The sequence below is a fragment of the Musca autumnalis genome, unplaced genomic scaffold (genome assembly GCF_047663935.1).
Source record: "Musca autumnalis isolate F117 unplaced genomic scaffold, ASM4766393v1 scaffold_5, whole genome shotgun sequence".
In the NCBI taxonomy this organism is placed as follows: domain Eukaryota; kingdom Metazoa; phylum Arthropoda; class Insecta; order Diptera; family Muscidae; genus Musca; species Musca autumnalis.
Window position 1 is genome coordinate 150218541 of NW_027412088.1, and position 26951 is coordinate 150245491.

At 36.5% G+C, this 26951-nt stretch overlaps 1 long non-coding RNA gene across 2 annotated transcripts in view; it reads right to left on the reverse strand.

Moving 5' to 3' along the window:
* Positions 1-26951, reverse strand: part of LOC141406731 (uncharacterized) — a 470067-nt gene that overhangs the window by 259033 nt on the left and 184083 nt on the right. For both annotated transcript variants that reach the window (XR_012413497.1, XR_012413496.1), the window contains exon 5: positions 1-31. This is a non-coding gene — a long non-coding RNA (uncharacterized lncRNA). The remainder of the gene's footprint in view (positions 32-26951) is intronic.

The window sequence follows — 26951 nt, forward strand, 5'->3', positions numbered from 1 at the left end:
TTGTAGTTCGAAACTTTTCGTTGTCCTTGTTCTGTAATGATAATTTTAGAAATGAAGAATAAATTAGTAATGCATGTGGAATATATGAGTGACATAAGTTAAATTAAACTTATACTAAGTAGATTGGTTAAATATAAAAGTTCATATATATTACAAATGACAGAGTAGAACAAGGGTGTATTGACAACTCATAAAGTTGTGTGAGTTATTTATTATGGCATAGAGTTCTTTCGATAGGCAGTTGAATAGAATAATAAGTACTTAAGACATGTTATGGAATTATTAATCAAAGTGCATAAGACTACACTTTTCTACATAAGCAATTTCCGGACGCATGGAAGTTAAGGGCAGCATTCACAAATACATAGCTGCAAAAAGAAAGATAGAAAATGACTCTTTTCACCGAAACCCGAAAATGTCCAAAGGAGGTTTCTCCAGTGTGTATAGTGCTAACCAATTTTTCTTCCAGGTTATTGATGTGGGACACAAGGGCAAGTTGCTACCACAAGGGCAGTTGCTGTCACTAGACAAAAATTTACAAGTAAAAAGTCGTTAAGTTCAAATGCCAAAATTATCTTATCTAATTTAAACAAGTAAAAAAGCGTTAAGTTCGGCCGGGCCGAACTTTTCATACCCTCCACCATAAAATATTCATTCCTGTCCACAACTTTAAGTGAGTACGTTAAAATGTCAGATAATGTACATAATATGCTTCATTCGGGAGGCCCTATTTTATGGTGCCTATATCTAACTGTTGACAATTTTTGGTGGGCTAGAAATTGGGAGCTACTGTTATATAGGGGTTATAATAAAACATGGGCCTATGTTGACAGTTTTTGATGGGAGCCTTTAATGTCAAATAACTCCTAGTTCGGTTAAAAAATTTAGCTAGAATCCTCAAAATATCAAAAATCGGTACATAACGTGGGAACTTCAAATGTCATTAACAGCTAGTTCGGAGGTATCTGGGCTATACGAAAATATGAACTTAAATGAACAATTTTTGTTGCAGAATTTTTGTTGACTTTTAAATTTCAAATTACAGAAAGTTCGTCCAAAAAATAAAGCTAAGGTACGGAAAATCGGGAGGTTTGTTTTGGGGCTATACAAAAACATGGATCTACGTTCGGTTAAACATTTTAAGTAAAATCCTCAAAGTACCGAAAATCGGGAAGTGTCGTTATATTGGGGCTATGTTGAAAATTGTTGATGCAGATGTGTGGTGACCACTACAACCTTCAAATGTCAAATTACAGTTAGTTCTGTTAAAAATTGTAGCTAAAATTTCCAAATTACTGAAAATTGGGAGGTACCGTTTTCTGGGAGCTATATCCGAACATGGACCTATGTTGACAATTTTTGTTGGAGAGGTGTTGTGACCACTAAGAACTTCAAATGTCAAATAACTGCTGGTTCGGTTTAATATTGTAGCTAAAATCATCAAATTACTGAAAATCGGGAGGTACCGTTATATGGGGGCTTTCTTGACAATTTTTGTTGGAGAGGTGTTGTGACCACTAAGAATTTCAAATGTCAAATGTTCAAATAACAGATAATTCGGTTAAAACTTGTTGGTAAAATTCTCAAAATACCTGAAATAGGGCGGTAACGTTATATGGGGGCTATTCCAAAACATGGAATAGCCACTAGTTATATAAGTTTATTGACATTTAAGAACCCTAAATGTCAATTGATAGCTAAATCGGTCTGAAAATGTAGATAAAAACGTCAAAATGCCGTAAATGGGGGGGTACCGTTATATGGGGGCTATAGCAAAACGTGCACCTAGTTCCACAATTTTTGTTATATAAGTTTAGTTGCACTTAAGAACCCTAAATGTCAAATTATAGCTAAATCGGTCTGAAAATGTAGATAAAAACGTCAAAATACCGTAAATCGGGGGGTACCGTTATATGGGGGCTATACGAAAACGTGGACCTATGTCTACAATTTTTGTTATATAAGCTTATTGATACTTAAGAACCCTAAATGTCAAATTATAGCTGAATCGGTCTGAAAATGTAGCTACAAACGTCAAAATACCGCAAATCGGGGGGTACCGTTATATGGGGGCTATACCAAAACGTGGACCTATGTCCACAAGTTTTGTTAAATAAGTTTAATGACACTTAAGAACCCTAAATGTCAAATTATAGCTAAATCGGTCTTAAAATGTAGCTAAAAACGTCAAAATACCGCAAATCGGGGGGTACCGTTATATGGGGGCTATACCAAAACGTGGACCTATGTCCACAAGTTTTGTTATATATGTTTATTGACACTTAGGAACCCTAAATGTCAAATTATAGCCAAATCGGTCTAAAAATGTAGCTAAAAACGTCAAAATACCGCAAATCGGGGTGTACCGTTATATGGGGGCTATACCAAAACGTGGACCTATGTCCACAAGTTTTGTTATATATGTTTATTGACACTTAAGAACCCTAAATGTCAAATTATAGCTATATCGGTCTGAAAATTTAGCTAAAAACGTCAAAATACCGTAAATCGGGGGGTACCGTTATATGGGGGCTATACCAAAACGTGGACCTATGTCCACAAGTTTTGTTACATAAGTTTATTGACATTTAAGAACTTCAAATGTCAAATTATAGCTTTATCGGTCTGAAAATGTAGCTAAAAACGTCAAAATACCGTAAATCGGGGGTACCGTTATATGGGGGCTATACGAAAACGTGGACCTATGTCCACAATTTTTGTTATATAAGCTTATTGATACTTAAGAACCCTAAATGTCAAATTATAGCTGAATCGGTCTAAAAATGTAGCTACAAACGTCAAAATACCGCAAATCGTGGGGTACCGTTATATGGGGGCTATACCAAAACGTGGACCTATGTCCACAAGTTTTGTTAAATAAGTTTAATGATACTTAAGAACCCTAAATGTTAAATTATAGCTAAATCGGTCTAAAAATGTAGCTAAAAACGTCAAAATACCGCAAATCGGGGGGTACCGTTATATGGGGGCTATACCAAAACGTGGACCTATGTCCACAAGTTTTGTTATATATGTTTATTGACACTTAAGAACCCTAAATGTCAAATTATAGCCAAATCGGTCTAAAAATGTAGCTAAAAACGTCAAAATACCGCAAATCGGGGGGTACCGTTATATGGGGGCTATACCATAACGTGGACCTATGTCCACAAGTTTTGTTATATATGTTTATTGACACTTAAGAACCCTAAATGTCAAATTATAGCCAAATCGGTCTGAAAATGTAGCTAAAAACGTCAAAATACCGTAAATCGGGGGGTACCGTTATATGGGGGCTATACCAAAACGTGGACCGATATAGCCCATCATCGAACTTGACCTGCCTGCAAACAAAAGACGCATTTTCCCAAAATTTCAGCGTCCTATCTCCATTTTTGTGGATGCTAGAGTGATTACCACAGACGGACGGACGGACGGACGGACGGACGGACGGACGGACGGACGGACGTGCTCAGCTCGACTTAGAATTTTACCCTGATCAAGAATATATATACTTTATAGGGTCGCAAATGAGTATTTCAATGCGTTACAAACGGAAAAACAAACTTAATATACCCTCCATACTATGGTGGAGGGTATAAAAAATGTGTTCAATCAGGTGGTAATTTTATATATGGGGGGTATATCAAAGTGTGGACCTATGTAGATAATTGTTGGTGGAGATGTTTCATGACGATTAAGAACTTCAGCTGTCAAATTACAGCTAGTTCGGTTAAAAATTGTTGCTAAAATTCTCAAAATAACGAAAATCGGGAGGCAACGTTATATGGGGGCTATACCGAAATATGGACCTATGATGAAAATTTTTGGTGGAGATATTTTGTGGCCTCTGAGAACCTCAAACGTCAAATTACAGGTAGATAGGTAAAAGATTTATCTGAAATCCTCCAAATACCGAAAATGGGGATGTACTCTTATATGGGCGCTATACCGAAACATGGACCTCGGTTAACGGTTTTTGGTGGACATATTTTGTGACCCCTAAGAACTTTAAAAGTTTAATTACAGGTAGTTCGGCCAACGGAAAATTGGGAGGTACTGTTATATGGGGGCTATACAAAAACATGAATCTATATTGCCGATTTTTGGAAAAGAAGTTTCGTGGCCACTGAGAACATCAAATGTAAAATTACAGCTAGTTCGCTTAAAAATTGTAGCTAAAATCCTCAAAATGCCGAAAATCGGGAGTACCGTTATACGGGGGCTATATCAAAACGTGGACCGATATAGCCCATCATCGAACCTGACCTGCCTGCAAACAAAAGACGCATCATCCAAAAATTTCAGCGTCCTGTCTCCATTTTTGTGGATGCCAGAGTGATTACCACAGACGTATGGAGTGCCCGAAGGCGTGAACCGATATAGTTCAATATCAAACAAGTAAAAAATCACTGAGTTCGGAGGGCCGAAATTTTATACCATCCACCATAAAATATTCAAAACAAAAATTGAATATTTATTATTAGCTTTAATTTGGTAACTGATACAGATAGTGTGCTCAGGATATGGAAGGAACCTTTTGGTATCCAATAGTAGCGAAGACGACGAAGATACCACAGATCCAATCCCAGAAGATGGTATTGAATGTATACCGCCCAGCGAAGATGAGGTAAAGTCAGCAATTAACCGGCCAAAGGATAATAAGGCAGCAGGAGCCGATGGCTTACCAGCCGAGCTGTTCAAAACCTGAGGCTAAACGCTGATAAGGTGTATGCAACAGCTTGTTACCACCATCTGGCAGGAAGAACGCCTACCCGACGATTGGAACCTGAGTATCCTGTGTCCCGTCCACAAGAAAGGAGATAAGCCTGTATGCTCTAAATATAGGGACATAAATCTGCTCCCTATTGCCTACAAGATAGTATCAGGAATATTATGCGAACGACTAAAGCCTATGATCAATGAAAAATTAGAGCATACCAAAGCAGCTTTATACCAGCCTTCGACAGCCCCCTACGCCCAAAGTTATTCCAAGCCATGTCTTGTTTTGGTATTCCCGCAAAGCTCATTCGGCTTTGTAAGATGACTTTAACTGATACTAGGTCCTAGTTAAAATAGGAAAGAATCCCTCCGAACAATTCAGTACCAAATAATGTTTCAGACAAGGAGAGATGCAAATATCAAAAGAAATGGCACAATCTACAACAACCCTCAAAATATCGCTAATCGGAAAATATCTCTATACCAAAACAGTGAACTCCAAATGCTAAATTACGGGTATTTCACTCAAAAACTGTGGACCTATGTTGGCAACTGTTGTTGTTTAACATTGTTTTGACCACTAAGAACATCAAATATCAAATTAGAGCTAGTTCGGTCACAAATTGCAGTTAATATGGAGGCTATACCAAGACATGGACCGATATAGCCAATCTTTGAGGTTGACCTGCCCATGAAAAGAAAAAATACATTTGGGTGCACCAATATAGCGTTCTAGCTAAATTTTTGTGGATGATAGAGTGACTACAATAGACCGAAAAGGCTAGAATGAATTAGAATTTTATCCTGATGAAGAATATATATATATTTTCTGGGTCGCAAATGTTTATTTCAATGTGTTACAAAACGGAAAAACAAACTAACTTTACCCTCCATACTATGGTGAAAGGTATACAAAAAAAATGCACTAAAAACTAGAAAATAATTTTTCTCTTAGCCTCAATAAGTATATTCTTCATGATGGAATCTCTCAAATAAAACGCTTGCCGTTTATTGCCCTTTAATTTTGTCACCATTTTTAATTTAAATGCAAGCGTTTTATTTCTAGTTTTTAGTGCATTTATAAATAAGACACTGCAACTTATTTTTTTAATTCTTAATTTTTTAAGTAAATGGATTTTACTACTCCGAACAAACTCCTTCGGACTTCCTAACAATCTCCTCCAAACTTCCGAACAACCTCCTCCGAACCTCCGTACAACCACCACCGGAACCCCGAACAAACTCCTCCGAACTTCCGAACAACTTGCTCCTAACTTCCGAACAACCTCCTCGAATTTCTGAACAACCTCCTCCGAACTTCTACTTCTCGACATGCCCTTTCCACCTTCACCGGAACCCCATAACTAAGTTACAGACAATTTAGACCGAATATGTAAAGAAACACTTCGAAATACCTGAAATCGGGTGGTACCGCTTAATGGGGACCTATGTTCAAAAATTTTTGTGGGAAAGTTTATGTACTATTGGGAACTCCAAATGCCAAGTTGCAGCCAATTCGGGCTAAAAATTAAGATAAAACCCTTAAAATACTTTAAATCGGGAGGTAGCGCTATATGGGGGCTATAAAAAATGGACCCAGATTGGTTTTGGTTTAGTATTCATGTATTGTCATCCAAATCTGAAAAGTGTGCAAAGTTTTATTTCAATTTGTCAGCTGCAACTGTGTGGAAAATGAGTTACTATATTTGAACTAAAAAGACACCAAAGCAAGTTAAATAAAACACTGTAAAAATAATTGCAGGAGTAAGAGGCGGATCTGAAGGAGTTTCCCTTAATATTGGGACATGTTAGAAGGTAGCTTAAGATCATTTTGTCTACCTTGGAACTTTAGCTAAGTTTAGGAGTCAGTAGTTATTGGGTCCCCAAGGAGTTTTTGGGGGCTTGTCCATATACAAATGATAACGTTGTAATGAAAAAGTATGCCAGATTACAACAATGGTATGTATATTTTTTCATTGCAAGCTATTTCTTTTCGAGATTAAGTCCTCGAAGGTGCCCAAGAACCCTACAGCTACCAGCCAAATTTTTTGTTTATAAAAAAATTTGTCAATTTTATTTATTCGCCAAATCCATGTGGATTACTATAAAGTTTACTCCTTCTCCCCAACAAAAGTTCTAAATGCTAAGCAAAGATCCATTTTTAGGTTTTAAGATTAAGTTAGATCGTGCCATCTTCTAATTTTAATGTTTTCAATGTCAAAGACAGAGAATATATCTCTGTCGGAAATGTCCATTGAAAATAGTCACTCCCTTTCTTTCTACCTATAATTTTATGTCGCATAACGCGTTACTACGGCATGTGGGATTATCCTATATATTTATGTTTAACAGTGCCTATTCAATCAACTACATGAATCAGACACTTAAAATTTTAAAACGAACACTCCTACACACATCATTACATTTCAATTGCAAGAATACTTAACCACATCTGTATATACATATTCGCTAGAGATTGAGAAATGACCATGGTGGTCAGTAGTATCCTAACAACTAACACCAACCAAGGAAAGAATATTTATATGTACATATGCCTATCCTTTCATTCCGGAATATCGACGCATTGCCATAAAGTGGCTTTACCTGGCAAACTGTGTGAACTGTTCATGACTTTGATTTACGACATTTTGGTAGAACTGCCTGTAAATCCATCCATTAAAATTGAAGTGGTCAAAAACGCATTTGGTCAACTGGTTTAAAACAAAACCAAACACACACACGAACACCCTCAGCGGCCCAGCCAAGCAAATATTGCAATTGGCCTTCAATGCTCGCTCTATCTGGCCTTAGTACTGCCTGCTAGGTAGGTGGTCGTCAATATGAGAAATGGATCTGGTTACCTGGTCTTAAAGTCTGAGTCTACCAAAGTTGTAAATCCATGAATGCATAGGTTTTGCTGTTAACAGTGGCAATAGTGGTGGTAATGCTAGTGATGGTGTTGGTGGTAGTGGTCTTGTTGCTGTTATTGATATTGGTGTATGTGGGTGTGTTTGGTTGAAGCGCTGAAGTGTTATTTAATCGCATTAGAGAAAGAGAGTGTAAGCAATGAACACTTTATCGCCACACCAAAGGCGTCATACGTAATTACTAATGTGGTTTCTGTTAAATGTATGTTTTCTGCTGTCGCTGCTGCTTCTAGCGAGTCATGTTGCAATTTTTTTATTTTGCATATACAAATATATACATATGTACGAGTATGTAAATATGTCTACAACAAGGTGGACAATTGGTCTTCGGTATTGCAAATAATTTAGTAGCTGTTCTTTATTGCTTTTGATTGTATGTGCGTATGTGTGTGTGATGATGATTAAAGATTTACAATAGCATTGCGTGCAATAATTACTAGCTTAAGGTGATGGTTTTATAGTTAAATCAGCTATAAAATTAAAAGGTTCTTAAGGTAATTGTAATGCAAACTAATTGCTGCTTTATAAGGAAATTATGTGTTTACAAAGTTAATGCCGAAAGGGATTGTTTCAGATAAGTAATTGCACAATTTTATTGCGTTCGGAAATTTATTAAATACTAAGGACATAAGAGTTGAAGTGCGTTGACATAGTGTTAGCCATTAAAAGATATTTCACAAAGAGTTTGTTTAAAATTGCCGTTATACATGAAAAGTAAATTTAAATATAATATAATTGTTTCACAAACATCCCAGAAGGGACAAGGGAGACTTCTCTCATATCAATGAGTGCACCCTGATTCATATTGGCTCATTTATATGGGACTTATTGTTTATCGCCGAGTCCGAACGGCGTGCCCTAAGACACCACTTGTAGAGAAGTTTCAAATGGCAGAAATACTCAGGAAATGTCGCCAACATTACTGAGCGATACTATGCGCCATCGTTGAAAATTTTTGATGTTGTCTGACCGGTGAATCGAAACCATGACTATCAGCGTGCAAGGCGGATGTGCGTAAAAGTGCACCACCGTGGCACCTAGTTTAAATAGGTTAACATAATTAGTTAGCTTCGCATACAGCTTAATACCCTTAAGAAATCAATAACAGAAATGGTGGACATGTGCTTTTAATATGTGTCTAATTATACCCTCCACCGTAATATGAAGAGCATAATTAAATATGTCATTCCGTTTGTAACACATCGAAATTTTCGTCGGAGACCCTATAAAGTATATATTCGTGATCAGCATGTGTCTGTCCGTCCGTCCTTCCGTCCGTCTGTTGAAATCAAGATACAGCTTTCAATTTTAGATAGAGTTTTGTGATTGGGTATAGAAGTTTCTGTTACTCCTAGGATGTTAGGTATTGAAAATGGGCTATATCGTTCCACGTTTTGATATAGCCCCCGTATAACGGTACGTCCTGATTTTCGGTATTTTAAAGGCTTACGCCTCATTATCACACTGAAATGGTTAGTGGTTAGTCTTCGTTTGGTGTATAAAACTTTCCACCTGAAATTTGTCGGTATGCGTACACGCCTTCATATAGCCCCATAGAACACAGAAGGTTGTGTCTCAATATCCCACCGAAATTGCTGAAATTTGGTATTTAGTCTTCGTTGAGGTTATAAAATTTTTCATCTGAAATTTGTCGGTATAGGCCTTCGTAAAGCCTACATAGAACTCTACCTCCGAAATTTGTGAAATTTGGTATTCAGTGTAAGCTAGGGGTGCAAAATTTTCCATCTGAAATTGTCGGTATAGGTCCATGTCTACATATAGCCCCCATAGAAGGGTACCTCCCGATTTTCGGTATGTTGAAAGTTGTGTGCTCAATACCGCATCGAAATAACTGACATTTGGTAATTAGCCTTCGTCGGTGGTATACAATTTTCAACTTTAAATTTGTTGGTATAGGATCACGCCTTCATATAGCCCCCATAGGATAGTACCTCCCGAGTTTCTGTATTTTGATGGTTGTAGCCTTAATTCACCACCGAAATAGCTGATATTTGGTATTAAGTCTTTCTGTATGAAACATTCCACCCGAAATTTGCCGGTATAGGTCGACGTCCTCAGATAGACCCCATAGGACGGTACCTACCAATTTTCGGTATTTTGAAAGTTGTGGCCTCAATATACCACCGATATTAATTAAATTTTAGTATTCAAACTGCCATGGGCGTATAAAATATTGCTGAAGAGAATTATTAATATAAGTCAATGCCTTCAAATAGCCCCCATAGAGGGGTACTTCCCGATTTTCGGTATTTTTAAGGTTGTGCCATCAATTACCCATCAAAACGAATGAAATTTAATATTTATTCTCCGTTGGTGGTATAAAACTTTCAACCTGAAAATTTCCGGTATTGTTCCATGTTTTTATATAGCTGCCATAGAAAGGTCCCTCCCAATTTTCCGTATTTTGAAAGAATGGTGCTGCCTATGTTGTTAACTATCCAAGTCCAGAATATCTAGGTTTAGGTCTAGTCGGTATTGCGCAATTCTATGTATTTCGCTAAATTCGGAAAATTGTAAATATTGGTCCGTGGTTTGGAAAGAACAACGATGTCGTCCCATATGACCTGTTTTGGAGGGAGTATTATCAGGAGTATTACTTCTGCAATAAACGAACTTTTATAAACGAAATTAAACTAATTGTTCCTATTCACTACCAATCTGAATAAAGGCACTGCCCTAAAACCACACCTGTTAGCCTTGCCGTTCTGATGTTGCGATTGCTGAAGGTGGTCTCCGAGTACGGCATTCTCTTATCTTTATATTGAGCAGGCAGTATATCAGTATGAATGAGCTGCAGCGGTACAGTGCATTTTTCGGAATTTTCAGGCACTACTCCTTCCCAAGAAGAATAACCATTCCCCAGATGTCCAACATCAGCTTGGGACAACTGGAAAATTGAGTCTCATAATGGAGAGGAGTAGTGCCTCTAGAATCGTTGCTACTAATATCTTTGCTACCGCACTTGGGGGATCGGCCAATTCACCTCTGTTGACATTCTTGCCTGGCTTCAGTAACAGGCTTCTGGAAACGGTCGGTGGCTTCTGGGTGGTTAACAATAGATTGAGGATACTTGTTATATACTCAACTCCGGGTTCACCCTGTAGCTTAAGCATTACCATTGAGATTCCTAGTGAGCTCAACGCTTTGCATGATTTCGCGTTTCGGATGACATCTGCAACTTCGTTCATAGAAAATTATTTTGGTATCTTCTAGGCTGAAAGGGCATTTATAGGTCGCTGCCCTGCACTCCATTTCACTCTATCCCTCTCGAGTATACATTTCCAAAATTTTTGTTATAAAATTACAAAATTACAAATTAAATGTAGGTTCACGAACTAGAAATTCATAAAAGAGTGCTGTTGGAGTCCATGTCGAAATCTGAACTGGTGATGAGAAGATAATAGAAAAGCTTTTGTAAGATGAAACAAAATCAGTGGCTGAGAGTGGACGATGTAAACTCTGTTGGCGGTGATTAAATTGAAATTTGGGGTGTAAATTTTATGCTGATAAATTAGTTCTAGTTATTTCATGAATTAGTTTGAATTAATAAAGAGTTTGGTTTGCCATGACAATCATATTTCAATGCAGAATTTTCCATTTTCCAAACAAGACATGAAAATGTCATGCCAAAGGGTTGGTAAAATGACATGTCAAAGCATTGGTCAAAATTACATGCTTAGGATCCGACAATGAATGTCATCTTAAGATCCGAAAATGAATGTCATCTTATGGTGGTCACGCTCATACAAAATTCATGAGTGAAAATGCTAAAAAGAAAACATGCCAGATCACTTGCACCCATGATTCAATAGCATCCTTGGCATCGAACATTTTGCTTGGAACCTGCAGTCTATCATCCTTGAATGCCGGCTTCGAAAGTGTTTCAACCGTTGCGCACAATGTATTAAATCATGTACCAATGTTGCATTGCTTCGGATGATCTATGCACTTGACCTAACTTTTGGGTTTTCAGGTTTCGTACGACGAAAATGATCACGCTCATTTGTTGGTTCAGTCGTCTCCGCTGGGAAATTTGGTTGGCACATTCAACCAGCAGGTATGTGGCGAGCAACTGAAGCCATAATGACGTTCCGAAAAATTTCTGTCAGCTACTACTGAGGGAATGGACAACTTTCTGAAGCGGTGATTGGTAAGTTCTCTGAACTCCTGCTAACCATGCTTCAGAAAAGTACGGCGGTAAGAAATTATGAAGTCGGGTTTTTTGTTAAGGGAGACGATGAAGTTGTCCTGGCCAAGGAAAATGACGGGTTGTCAAGACATGTCATTTGACAGGCCGGATGCCAGAATGGTGATGTCTTACGAGCTGTGGCAATGTCCTCTTATCCTCATCCCTTGCTTCTTGTACGATCTTTCTGCAAAACGTTGTAGTCATAACAAATTTGCAAGTTTCAGGTAAGACAGAAAACTTTTTTTCTGAATAACTGGTAACAGGACATTTCTTCGGCTCACAAAGTATACCATTTTTGGAGCAGCATTACTCCTATTTCAGCTGTCGTGGAGCGGCTAAGATCAGATTAGTTTCGGAAGCGCACCCACTCCCAACATCCTGATGTTGTGGAGAATGCGGATCTGGCAAACGGGGTTCTTCTTTATCCCAACCCGAAACAAAGGAGCTCGGAAAAGACATTTCGGGATATATTGCCGTTCTCATGGTGAAAAAGGACACGAACAAAACCCCATAATTGTTGAGGTATCAGCCCTTGGTCGAAGATTCCTCCGATTAAAACCGGTGCATAGAACGGGCGCCCTTGGGCTTATTAATTATTAATTAGGTGTTCGAGATATTTTTGCTGCTAACTGCTTTTTTTCTGAATAACTGGTAACAGGACATTTCTTTGGCTCACAAAATATACCATTTTTGGAGCAGCATTACTCCTATTTCAGCTGTCGTGGAGCGGCTAAGACCAGATTAGTTTCGGAAGTGCACCCACTCCCAACATCCTGATGTTGTGGAGAATGCAGATCTGGCAAACGGGGTTCTTCTTTATCCCAGCCCGAAACAAAGGAGCTCGGAAAAGACATTTCGGGATATATTGCCGCTCTCATGGTGAAAATGGACACGAACAAAACCCCATAATTGTTGAGGTATCAGCCCTTGGTCGAAGATTGCTCCGATTAAAACCGGTGCATAGAATGAGCGCCCTTGGGCTTATTAATTATTAATTAGGTGTTCGAGATATTTTTGCTGCTAACTGCCATATATTTTGTTTTTGTCGGACGTTTTACTTTGAAAGCAAAATTTTTCGATAGGGAAAATCTTCTCCTTTAAATTTCAATGTCTAACTAAAACAACACACATTCGAACTCCTACTTTCATGGCAACTTCAATACAGTGTTACGTTGTTGTTCTGTGTTACCTTTGTCTTTCCATACACCTTTCTGTAAAGCGGTAATATCGGTATTGTACTTTTTCTGTAATAAGAGCGAACATTTACTTCAAAACCTATCTTCAGATCAGCAGAACTGTTTGCTAAATTGATATACTGGGAATTTCACCGCTCGAATCAAAAGGAAGTTTAAAAATAAAAACTAGGACTGGGTCATAAAGTCTCTGTAATGTGTCGGAAGTCTCCCTTATTAATTCGGCAATATTTGTGGGAAATAGTTTTATAACAGCTAAGTGCCCAACAATGAAACGCTTTCCCTCTTGGTTTCACATATGAAAAATAAAACAATAAATATTGAAATGTTACCCTATGCCAATATTCATTGCAAAATAAAAAGAACAACCATCCATAAATAACCCCTTTTAGTTATAAAAATATTTTTTTTTTTATTTTGCAAAAAGAATTCATCTGACCCTCCATGATTCACATTTACCCAATGACACGCGACATAATGTTGGCACTGATAAAATATCTACATACAAATACAGATATATCTGTATGTATTTATTTGTAGGGGTAGTCATATCATCATAAATAAATTAAACTTTGAACATTAAATACTTCTGTTAACATTTATAAAGTCAGGCAAATGTTTATTTAAAATAACCGGATAATATATCTGAACATACAACACACGGTATGGTTGGTTGATGTGTGGCAAACAAACGTTTCCGTTCGAACTTAAGTTCGCCTTTAGTAGAGTAGAGTCGATTCGGTCGGTATTGTTTTAAGTTGCTGATTGTTGTAATTTTATTTCAATTTAAATTTATAATCAATTATTAATATGTTTGTTCTTCACTATGCATACACCACCACTGGAGAGTATGAAACTTAAATCAGTTGTGCATCTGTGTACGTATGTACATATTTGTATGTATGTATGTATGTATTGGTATATGTGGGTGTCTCTCCAACATGTTTCAAATGTAATGAATGAAAATGTGTGCAAGAATGAATTACTTTCAGGATGCTCAAAGAGAGGGGAGGGACAGTGTTGGTGGTAGTCACAAATGCATATGTTTAATTTACACAATGTCCCAGTAAACATTTTGACAGGGAATTCAATAAAAATTTAAATAAATTAACAGCGCTTCACAACTACAATTTTAAATAACATATAAAAAAGAGACATTTTAACAAAACTAAATTATCACAAAAGTAAAAAAGAGTTTGGGCTGTAGCTCTCTTAGAATCGGTGCTTTTCTCAGAGATCTGAGCTAAGGAAGTGAATAGCCCTACTGAAAAGTAAACCAACAGTTTTTTATGGTCATGTACCAGTTGTGGTATATTGTTTAAGATGGATGCTTAGAAAATTCGTAAAAGCGGAGCAGGACTTAAAATTTTATTTGAAAAGATAAGTAAGAACTGAGTTATGTTCAACCTGGCCGAACTCGTTATACCCTCCACCACGAGCTGTATTGAAGTGAAATGAAACAAATAGTTTCCGTTCGTTTATGAAGAAGACTAAATACCAAATTTCAGCAAGATCGGTAAAACAATGTTGCTAACCCTCAAGTTTTTAGACTAAAACAAAACTAAATACCGAATTTCCGATATTTCGGTAAAACCTTCAAAAATTCCGAAAATCAAAAGGTACTCTTCTATGGGGGATATAGGAACCCGCGGACCTATACCGATAATTCTCCTATGGAATATTTTATAACTCCATGGAAGACTAAATAACAAATGTCAGTCTTTCGGTTGATTATTAAGGTCACAACCTTCAGAATTACGAAAATCGGGGGGTGCTGTTCTATGGAAGCTATATCAAATCGTGGACTTATACCGACGAATTTCCGTCATCGGGAAGTACCGTTCTACGGGGGCTATTTGAAAGCGAGGCCTATATCGACAAATTTCTGGGAGAATGTTATATACACCCAACGAAGACTAAGTACCGAATTTCATCCATTTCGGTGTGATAATGAGGCTAAAACCTTCAAACTACCGAAAATCGGGTGGTAACATTCCATGGGGGCTATATGAAGCCGTGGACCTATACCGACAAATTTCATATGGAATGTTTAATATTCAAATGAAGAGCAAATACCAAATTTCAGAAATTTTGGTGGAATATTGAGGCCACAACCTTCAAAATACGGAAATAGGAAGGTGTCGTTCTATGGGGGCTATACTTAGGCGTGAAAGCTCTATACCCCAAACGATGACTAAATAAGAAATTTCAGCCATTTCTGAGGAATACCTTCAAAATACCGAAAATCTGGAGGTACGTTCTATAAGGGCTATATGAAGTCGTGGACCTATACCGACAAATTTTATATGGATTATTGTGGTCGCAACCTTCAAAATACCGAAAATCGGGAGGTACCGTTTTATGGGGGCTATATGTAGGCGTGGACCTATAACGACAAATTTCTTGGAGAAAGTTTTATATTCCCAACTAACACAAATTACCAAGTTGCGGCCATTTCGGTGTTATAATGAGGCTAAAATCTTCAAAATTGAGAATCGGGTGGTACCGTTCTATGGGGCTATATCAAAACGTGGACCGATGTAGCCTATTTGCAATACCAAACATCCTAGGAGTAATAGAAACTTCTATACTAAATTACAAAACTTTATCTTAACATGTTTATATCGAATCTTCAAGTTTTGCCACTTTTTACTCGAAAAGCGTTCCTTTACTTCAGACACCATACAATTCATATGGGGGTAGTTTGCAACTTTCACTACTATTGCCGGATTTACCATTTTCAAAAGTAAAGGAACGGACCATTTATAGGGTCTCCGAAGAATATTTCTATGTGTTTCATACGGAATGACAAATTTAATTATACCCTCCATAATATGGTGAAGGGTATAAAGAAACATTCAATCTGGACAGTTAATCCTAGCTTATGCTTGTTTTTCTTATTTCTTTTCTCTGGGATATTTCCTGGTAGCTGTTGTAATAAAAAACTTTTTTTTTAAATTTAAGCACACACCCACAATTAGGCTCAAATGTGTAAGCTTTTGTTTGCAATACTTGTAATTGTGGCTGCACACACACACATACACACATGTATGTGAGTGTGACATTGCGTTTGTATGATGGTGTTTTACATGGACATGTAATGTAAGTTATTCATCGCATTGTTAAGCTGTCGGACACATTTAAATGCAATTTAATGCAATTTATTGCATGCCAAGTAAAACATAATATTTATTTATATAACATATCTTTCTTCCAACGCACACACATACACGCACTCTGAGCACAGAAAGACAAATATACTATATGCAGAGATAGATAGCTAGCTAAAGATATGCCCACATATGTAGTTGCATTTGTATTTTTGCTCCCATTCATTCAATCTCAACTATTTATATTAACACATAAAACAACGGACTGAATCCTTCATTTGTCTTTCAAGGCGTAGTAATGTGTGTATGCACACACTCATACACGCATGTACATATTTTTTAAAAAAGGGACACTCCTCTCATAAGAGCTTTAATGTAATAGCATTGAAGAAAAATTATATTACACTCCTACATAGATCTTTTTCTCTTGATAAAAGTAATAAAACATTTCAAGAGAAGAGGAGTTGAGAGTTACTTCGTAGAGAAAAATTACATTGGGAGTAGTACGAGTATTTAGTTATTTCTTACATAGTCTCCAATGATTTACAAGTCATTTACAGAAACAAATTAAATATATCAAATCCATATCAGCTAAATAAATCTTTTGTAAATATCAGTATATGAATTTAAGTATCTAAAATTGTAATTATTTATTTTTAAATTTTTTTAATTTAATTTTAATTCGATTCTTTTCCTTGAGAAAACATTAATAATTGCTTTTAAAAATTAAGAAAAATTAACATACTTAGAGATTTGGTAAATTAGTCTCAATTCGCCAAGTATAGATACATCGTTCCAACATAATAAAGGAATGATCTATTGGATAACAATATATCATTCTCTGCTTTGATCAATCTTCGTTATAATCGGTGACACAGCCTCCAAAGGACAAAGAACCTTAGTCTACTTAGATGCGTTTACACATCATAGTCATATATATGTAGGTTGATCTAACTAGAGGTTCTTAAATTTTTTAAAGAAAAAAAAAACACACAGAAAATTCTAATTGAATGCGAAATTTTTATTATCATTTGAAAGAACATTCTTTCGCATATATTTTTTTTTTAAGTTTATATCTATTAAATGTTGACCGCGACTACGTCTTAGACGGTCTGTCCGTAGAGTCCAATTTTCGCTGAATCGGTCGAACATTTCGACTGGTAACTGACGAACGACACTCGTAATTTTTTTGCACCAAGGTCTGAATTAAAGCGGGGTTGTCCGCATACACTTTAGACTTTACGTATCCCCACAGGAAAAAGTCTAACGGTGTGATATCACACGATCTTGGTGGCCAATCGACCGCCAAAAATCCTGAAATGGTCTGGTCATCGAAGTGTTCTCTTAATAAACCCACTGATTGATGTCATGTGGGGAAGAAGCGTCTCCTTGTTGAAACCAAAATAAAACCGAGATTACGAGCTTAATTTTTAAGCATCAAATATTCGGCTAACATGGTCGCCATTGAAGGTTACGTTCTCACCGACATCATTTTTGAAGAAATATGGGCTTATGGTTCTACCGGCGGACAAACCACATGAAACCGTTGTATTTTCTGGATAAAGTGACACCTCTTGAATATCTTTAGGTTGCTCTTAACCTAAATGCGGCTACTTTCCTTGTTTACATACCCGTTAAGCCAGAAATGGTTCAGCGCTGAACAAAATTTGGCTCGAAACACGTTCCTCAAAGAAAGCCAATTTTCGTAATAAAGTTTAACTATTTGCAAACATTGTTCATTGTTTTCCAAGATAAAATGTCAAATGTCGACTCACACGCGATAAGTCAACAAAAAAAAAAAAATTATATTAAAAAAGTACCTCTAATTGTATCACCCTTTACTTTCTCAGAGCCTGGTAAATTGGTTAATAGAATTAGACAATTAGTTTAAAACGAACTAACTCTTCACAGTGAGTACTAGAGCTGCACGAAAACTTTTTGGCCTAGACAACTCCGTGTTGCCAGGCGCCATTTTTTTTGAAAAGTTTGACAGTTTTTAGAATAAACGTACTCAGGACAGTTTGTCATGCGTCCATGTGTAGTGTTGTTTACAGTGAATTGAAAAAATCACTTTGCAAAAAAATGGAATTAACATGTGGACATTTTCGTCCGATTAGTTTTCACAATTTTCACGGCAAGAGTGCATCGATCAAATTAAATCTTTGTATGTCGAACAATCGTGACCGAAACTCGCCAAAAAACGAAGGTCGTGAAGGTCGCCCAAAATCGGCCGTTGTGCCAGAAAACATTAAGCCGTACGTGAACAGAAAAATCAACATCGCCATGTTATATTCCATGAGGTAGAGGCATCCTTGGGCATTTCTTTCATCTTGGGCATTTCTTGCATGATCACATGACCGCAAAAATTGATTTTTCTCGTTAGATCCAGCAAAATTGGACAATCGCTTAAAAACGGTTCTTGTGGATTGGTGCAAAGAAATTGTGAATAAATACGATAGCGGTGCTTCGCGATTGCGGTGTTTATAAGATCGTCACAGACGACGAATCTTGGATCTATGCGTATTAGCCCGAAACAAAACAACAATTGACTGTGAGGGTCTTCGTGCCAAATCCAACGAAAGTTTTTCACGGAAAAAACACTTCGAAGCAAATGGTCGCATGACCGTGTGGCAACTATACGGCTGTAGATATGTAGGACGGTTAATTCTGAGTGGTACATTACAATTTGTTTGCCTGAAGTCTCCTGAGAAATTTGAAAAACGAACAAGATAAGATAAATCATTGTGCACCATGACAATGTGGGCTCTCACACATCGATTCAAACCAGCGCATTTTTGACCGGACAAAATGTGGGGTTGATGGGTCATCCGCCGTACAGCCCTGACTTGGAACGCACTGAATTCATTTCATTCCCGCACTTTAAGAAACAAGTAAGTACGGCCGAACTTTTTATACCCCCACCACGAACCACCTTAAATGCTGGCTACGCTTATATGGGGGCTATACCAAAACGTGAACCTATACCATGGGTGGCCGGCAGAGAAAAAGTGACATTTAATCGTATGCACGCGTGCATAGCCTTTTGTGTTGCTTGCGCTAACGCAGTTTGTGTGGGTACACATTGTGTGTAAGTAAAACTAATGGTGTTGGTTTCGTGTTCTGCTGCTAATTGCGTAGGCAGCAATGGCTTGGCCCCCAACGAAGACTAAATACCGAATTAAAAAATAGTTGGGATATTGGATATTGGTGGGATATACCGAAAATTTGGAGTAGCAGTTCTACAGGGGCTTGTATTCCACCTAACGAAAACAAAATACCAAATTTCAGCCATTTCGGTGGGATTATGAAGACACAACTTTCAAAATACCGAAAATCGTAAGATACCGTTCTATGGTGGCTATACAAAGGCGAGGAACTATACCGGCAAATTTCAGTTGGTAAGATAAGTACCCCTAACGAAGGCTAAATACCAAATTTCAGCCATTTCGGTGGGATATTGAGGACACAACTTTTAAAATACCGAAAATCGGGAGGTACCGTTCTATGGGGGCTATATGATGGCGTGGAGCAATAGCGTAAAATTTCAGGCGAAAAGTTGAGCACCCCCAGCGAAGACTAAATACCAAATTTCTTCCAATTTTGATAGGATATTGAGAAAACAACGTTCAAAATACCGAAAATCGGGAGGTACAGTTCTATGGGGCATATATTTATTTTTAGACGGATCGTAGTCACAAATTTCCAAATTTCACCGAAGTCGGACACATATAACGTGTTTGGTTAAGCATATACGTGAAATGGGCCGAAAATATATATGGGAGCTATATCCAAATCTGACCCGATTTCGATATAATTTGGCACATTTTTTTTAGAAGGAATTCAATCCCACATTCCATATTTCATCGAAATCGGACATATATAGCGTGTTTGGTGCAGCAAATACGTGAAATCGGCCGAAAATATATATGGAAACTATATCCAAATCTAAAGCGATTTCGAATACAGTCACAAATTTCCTCGAAATCCGACATATATGTATGTATGAAAATATGTATGGGAGCTATATCCAAAACTGAACTGATTTCGATAAAATTTGGCACATTTATTTCTAGACCAAGTTCAGTCACAGGTTCCAGATTTCATCGAAATCGGACATACATTCATATATAGCGTGCTTGGTGCAGCAAATACGTGAAATCGACCGAAAATATACATATTTGGGGACAATCGAAATCTGAACCTATTTCGATAAAATATGGCAAATTTATTTCAGGTGAATCGGACAGTAAATGCGACATGTACGATGCGAAACGGACGGACTATGGATTGTATCAGATTGGATTGTATCGGTCCTCCTTCGGGTACTTCCCACACAAAATTCCGATAATGTGACGTTTAAGAGCTCACCTCGGATCGTTATGAATTTTGTTCAGTAAGATTTCCTTGCGGCTCCCTTTACGACGGTACAATTTTTTTGCGCAAGTCCATACTTCGTGAGATATTGGCCTAAAAGCTCCAAGAAACCCCGACGGCACCAACCAAAATGGCAAATCCGCAAGACAATTCTCGCAGTGAGTTTCTAATTGGTACAAACTTTGCACATCATATTATTTCATCCAGTCATGTATCAGGTTAGAATATGGACTATATCGGTAGTGGACTATATGTTTTTCAGTGGGTTGTTCGAGCGGCCTCATTTACAATGCACAGTGGTCGCTGCCATTGGCCAAAATTAAAAAATGAAAGTCTAATTTTTGGTACCAAATGTGTTCATATCTACTACTAACATGTTAAATTTCTCTAAAATAAATTTGTTATGGATTACTTCTTACTGTACTCTTTGAGAATGACACCAACAAATAGAAAATTTAACAGGTTGGATTTCTAGGTGAATTCAGTGCAAAAGTTAGGTGAAAGTAAAATATCCATATCAAACTAAATCAACTCTATATTGACCAAACTTAATTCGAATATTGAAAAACAATGTATTAACTTAATTTTTATGCAGTTTTGTGTTTGTTAATTTTTGGGATTCATTATTGAATACGTGTGTTGACCAAAGGACTTTTGTAATGTCATTTCTTCAATATAATTCAATTTCATGTAAAGTTTTAATTATGTTCCCCCTCTTTCCCCCTAACGATTTTTTTTTTTAAAAGATCAGTAGTAGTCTAAGCATTATATTTTTCAACCTTTCAGCTGCATCTTTCCGCATCTTTGGAACTGGTTCCCAAAATACTAAGGGTACATTTCAGGGTGTTTTTGTCATTTTTTCAAATATCCCGGTGATACATTTCAGCTTTTTAAATATATAGAAGAGGCATTGTGAGGTTCAGTTATATGAAGGATACGTTAAAATGTGGTCCTCAATGTAAAATTTGAAAAATTCAGCCATTTTGATTGATTATTACGGCTAGAACCCTAAAAATACCGAATATTGGGCTATACCTATTTATGGGGACAAAATCAAAGAGTGGACCTACATTAATCTGCAATTTTCTGGGGGTAGCCTACATCCACAAAAGATTAAGTGGCATTTCGGCCATTTCGATTTGATAACTTATATGAAACCCTCAAAATTCCGAAAATCGGGCGGTACAATTACATGGGGAACCTACCGAAACGTGGACTCAGTTCAAAAAAATTTTGCTAGAAGGTTTTCTAACACTAGGGAATACCGATATCCAAATTTTAGCCAATTTCACTGAAAGATGTGATCAAGACCCCCAAAATGCCTGAAATCAGGGGGTACCGTTCTATGGGGGGCTATACCTAACCTTGGAGCTATATTGACTATTTTTTGCTTCTTTTTATTTATGTTGCTAAACTAGCCTTTACTGAAATTTTCGTATTGTTATCTGCTCAGGAAGTATTTTTGGCCGCTCTTCCCATACAAGTTCGACCACAGTGCAATGGTACATTTTTCCGGAGTAATGCAATACTTCTTAAGATAATGGTCCATACTAAAATGTCTATAGTGCAATATAACTCTAAAAACTTTTTAAAAAATTTCTTTCAAACTTAGTTTAACGTAATTTAATATTTCGAGTCCTTTTTGAAAAAGTTTGTTTATGTACTTAAAATGTTTGGTATATGTCAATGATTTGGTATAGCCCCAGATTACGGTACATACATATTTTAAAGCAAACTCGTTTTTGTCAAGAGTTGGGGGTATATCTCCGTCAGCACAGCTGACTGATACTTTTTTACTTTTTTTGTACGTTACATACAAATGCCCAAAAACATAATATCTTTTAACACAGTGTAGATATAAAAATTTTGTATTGTCCCTTATTATGTGTGAGAAAATAGGTTTGTATCTCTGTTTTGAGTTATTGTAGCTTCGTTTTCAGATTACATGTCTTAAGTCGAATCGAATTCCGAACTCAAAACGAAGCTACAATAAAAGTAAATAGAGATATAAATCCATTTTTCAAGCAAATTAAGGGGACAATAAACAATTCATCACGCCATAACTCAGAAACTTGACCGAGAATTTCCATTTGATTTCTTTAATCTTGAGTTCCAATTTGTATCACAGTGTAATCAATCATATTTGTTGCCAATCAAGCTTGTGGTCAGAAAACTTTACGCTACTCTCGAATAACCCATAACAAAGCTGTTGGGGCATTCTATGAACGATTATGCCGATAAATTCGACGACATAATCATCAACAAAATCGTCCAAACAGATTATTATGATGACATATTTGAGGCACAACTTGCTGGTTTACTTGTTTGTGCTAGCGTCTTCAAGAGCCTTTGAGTCATTCGTTCAATGGCTTTATCTTTCTTTATATGAAAGCAGCTCAGCTTATGACAGCTGCCATATATTATCTAGGGATCAACAAAATATGGGTACGGATCATTTGAAAATACATTTTTCGCTATCTTTAGAATAACTCGTTTGAATCCCACAAACTGTTAAAATTGTACGACGTTTACTACTTTTTACACATTCAATACATATATATAACGTTTTCCACTTTTTAGCCGTGGGAAGCATAAAAAATCGCCATACCAACCATTTCTGGTTACAATTAGGAAACTTGGAGAATTGAATATTTCACCAAAACTATACTGTACTGCTATAATTATTCGTCATCGTGCAATGATACTTTTCGAGCTAATGTCCTTTAAGAGAGGAAAAGTAAAAAATCAGATATCCAATTTGTTTTTGTGGAAGTTGGAGATCAAGAAGATTATGTTTTAATATAATTTCAGTTTATAATTGAAGCTTTTAATCTGTTTTATATTCAGAAAGAATTTAAGTTTTTCGTTAATGTATTAAATGGAAATTGCTTGACATGATCTGCTCCGGCTTTAGCAATTTGTGGATTTTCTGTTTTACTCACTGGCTTTTGTTACAAACAAAAAAATCTTAACAAAAACAACTTATTACAAACGGAAACACATTTTACTTCCGCTTTGCTGCTCATTGGCATTTTTGTTGGTATATCGTGATGTTGGTATATTTGCTGTTGTTATTTTATTTTTCGTTTGATGTTTTGTTTATTTTTAAACAAATGTTCATTTTATGGCCATAAACCATTAAATAGCAAACAAATATATATATTTTTAGTTGTTTATATGTATGTAGGAGAACCAACAAGAACAACACCAATACATTTAAACAACCAATTTTTCCTATGGTTGGAAAATAGTTGCATGTCATTGTTGTTGTTGCTGTTGTTATTTTTTTGGTTTAATTATGTTTGTGTTCGTTGCTCGGTTAGTCGGTTGGTTTATTAAAAATGTGTAATTTATTTAGTAAAATGCTCTGGTAAATATTTATTATTGTTTTAGGCTACTACTGTTGGGTGCTGGCTGGTCTTTTTCGGTATGCTTGGCATTTTGATGACGATTAATGGCCAAAAAATTGTGTGTGTATTAAGGTAAAGTGAAAAGAGAAATGAAAAATAGTTTTTTTTTGTTTGCCTGAGGTCATAATAACACAATTTTCTTTAGTATAAATATGGTGTTTTGTAAATATGTATTAAAACTCTTTAAATTGTACATAAGGGCGTATGGGTAATTTTATTATGGTATTCCTATAGGACATGAGCGATACTTCTATAAATATATAATAATTATTAACTCTTAAAAAAATTAAATAAATTAATTTATTAAAATATAAACTCAAGATACTTTAAATTTAATTTATAAAATAAAATATATTTTATTTACATATATTTTAATTTTATTGTGGCAAGGGGTATTATGTCTTTGTGCATTTGTATGTAACATGCAAAAGGAAACGAGATAGATCAATAGTTCCTGTTGGGGATACTCATAGAATCACGTTATGAGTCGATTTATGCATGTCAGTCCGTCCACCATAGGAAGAACGGTATGGCTTTTGGTGAAAATCGGTTCAGATTTGGATATAGCTTCCATATATATTTTCGCCCGATATAAGGTATGTGGTGCACCACACACATAAATTCTGTCCGGTTTCGATGAAATTTGAAACATGTGTCGGAATTTGGTCTAGAAATATGTTGCCAAATTATATTGAAATCGGTTCAGATTTGGATATAGCTTTGTAAGCCGATTTGAGGTACTTGGTGCACCAAACACAAAAATTCTGTCCGATTTCGATGAAATTTTAAACCTGTGACTGAATTTGGTCTAGAAACACCTCTGCTAAATTATATTGAAATCGGTTTAGATTTGGATATTTTTTCCCTTTATTTATTCCGCATGGGAACATAGGGCTTCTACGAGAGAATTCCATCTTAGAATAAGATTACATATATATTTAATATGTTCAAAGATTATGTTTTGATTTTGTAATTCTTTTAAAACAGTTCTTCTCCAGATATTTTTTGGTCGTCCTGAACGGCGGCTGCCTTGTTTATTCCATTCTAGAGCACTTCTGGCTATGCTGTTTTGAGTCTTTCGCAGTGTATGGCCTATCCATTTCCATTTTCTTCTATTTATTTGAACATTAATTGGCTCCTCATTTGTTATTCTCCAAAGGTCGTCGTTTGTTATTTGGTTTGGCCAGAATATGCGACATAATATTCGAAGACATTTGTTTATGAATGTCTGTAGTCTCTGCATTATACTGGACGTCATTTTCCAGGTTTCGCTACCGTACAGGAGGGTGGATTTAACACATGAGTTGAATATTCTTGTTTTAGTTTTTATTGATATTTGCGATGACCGCCATATTTTGTTCATTCTGCCAAATGCAGATCTCGCCTTGTTTAGTCTGGTTGTGATGTCATCTTCCACATCACCATTTGCCGACATCATACTTCCTAAATAGCAGAATGATTGTACATATTCTATCTGCCGGTTGTCAATCATTATATGGCTACTCGATGAGTTGTTAATGCGCATAGCTTTTGTTTTTTCAATATTAATTTCCAGTCCCGCTGCTCTAGCCAGTAGGACAAGTTCATTTATTTTGGATATAGCTCCCACATATATTTTAGCCCGATTTGATGTATTTGGGGCATCAAACACGCAAATTCTGTCCGATTTTATGAAATTTGAAACGTGTGAACGAATTTGGTCTTGAAATAAGTTTGGCAAATTATTGGATATAGCTTCCATATATTTTTGCCCGATTTAATGTATTTGATGAACCGATGACGCAATGTAGGTATCTCCAATTTTGAATTTGTGACAGAATTGTGACTAAAGATAAGGTAACCAAATTTAATTTAAATCGGTTCGGAGTTAAATATAGCGAGTGGTTTATAGCAATGCTGCGGCCCGTATTTATACGCCTTTTTAGCGGGTTCATCATCACCGAAGAGAAACTATGTAATTATTCCATGCTGTATAAATATTCACCGTGGTGAAGGGTATCATAAAGTCGGCTCCGACCGACTTTGATAATTTCCTTACTGGTTATTCTCTCCACCATATTATGGATGGTATAATTAAATTTGTCATTCCGAAATATTCATCGAAGACCCTAAAAAGTATATATATATATATATATATATATATATATATTATTGATCAGGGTAAAATTCTAAGTCGATATAACCATGTCCGTTCGTCTGTTGAAATCAATATACAGCCAGCAATTTTAAAGATAGAGCTTTGTAATTTGGTATAGAAGTATCTACTACTTCTAGGATGTTTGGTATCTCAAATGGGCTTATCCACGTTTTGATATAGCTACCATAGAACGGTACCATAGAATCGGTATTTTGAAGGTTTTAGCCTCATTATCACACCAAAATTGCTGAATTTTGGCACTTAAACGTTTACTTAGAAATTTGTCGGTACAGGTCCACGCCTTAATATAATCCCCATAGAACGGCAACTCCCGATTTTGGGTATTTTGAAGGTTATGGCCACAATAACCCACCAAAATGGCTCAAATTTGGTATTTAGCCTTCGTTGTGGGTATAAAACTTTCCCCCAGTAGTCTACGCCTTAACGTAGCCCCCATGGACCGGTACCTCCCGATTTACTGTATTTTGAAGGCCTTGGCCTTAACATTTCACCGAAATGTCTGAAATTTGGTATATAGTCTTTGTTGTGGGTATTAAATTTTCTCCCAGAAATTTGTCCGTACAGGTCCACGCCTTCATATAGCCCCGATAGAACGGTACGTCACAATATTCGGTGTTTTCTACGTTATGGCCTCAATATTCCACAGAAATTGCTGAAATTTGGTATTTGGTGTTTGTTGGGGGTACACAATTTTCCTCCAGAAATTTGACGGTATGGTTCACGCCCTCATGTAGACCTGACGATTTTCGGTATATTGAAGTTTGTGGCCCCAACAACACACCGAAATGTCTGATATTTGTTATTTAGTCTACGTTGGAGGTAAAAAGAGGTACACGTTTCGATATAG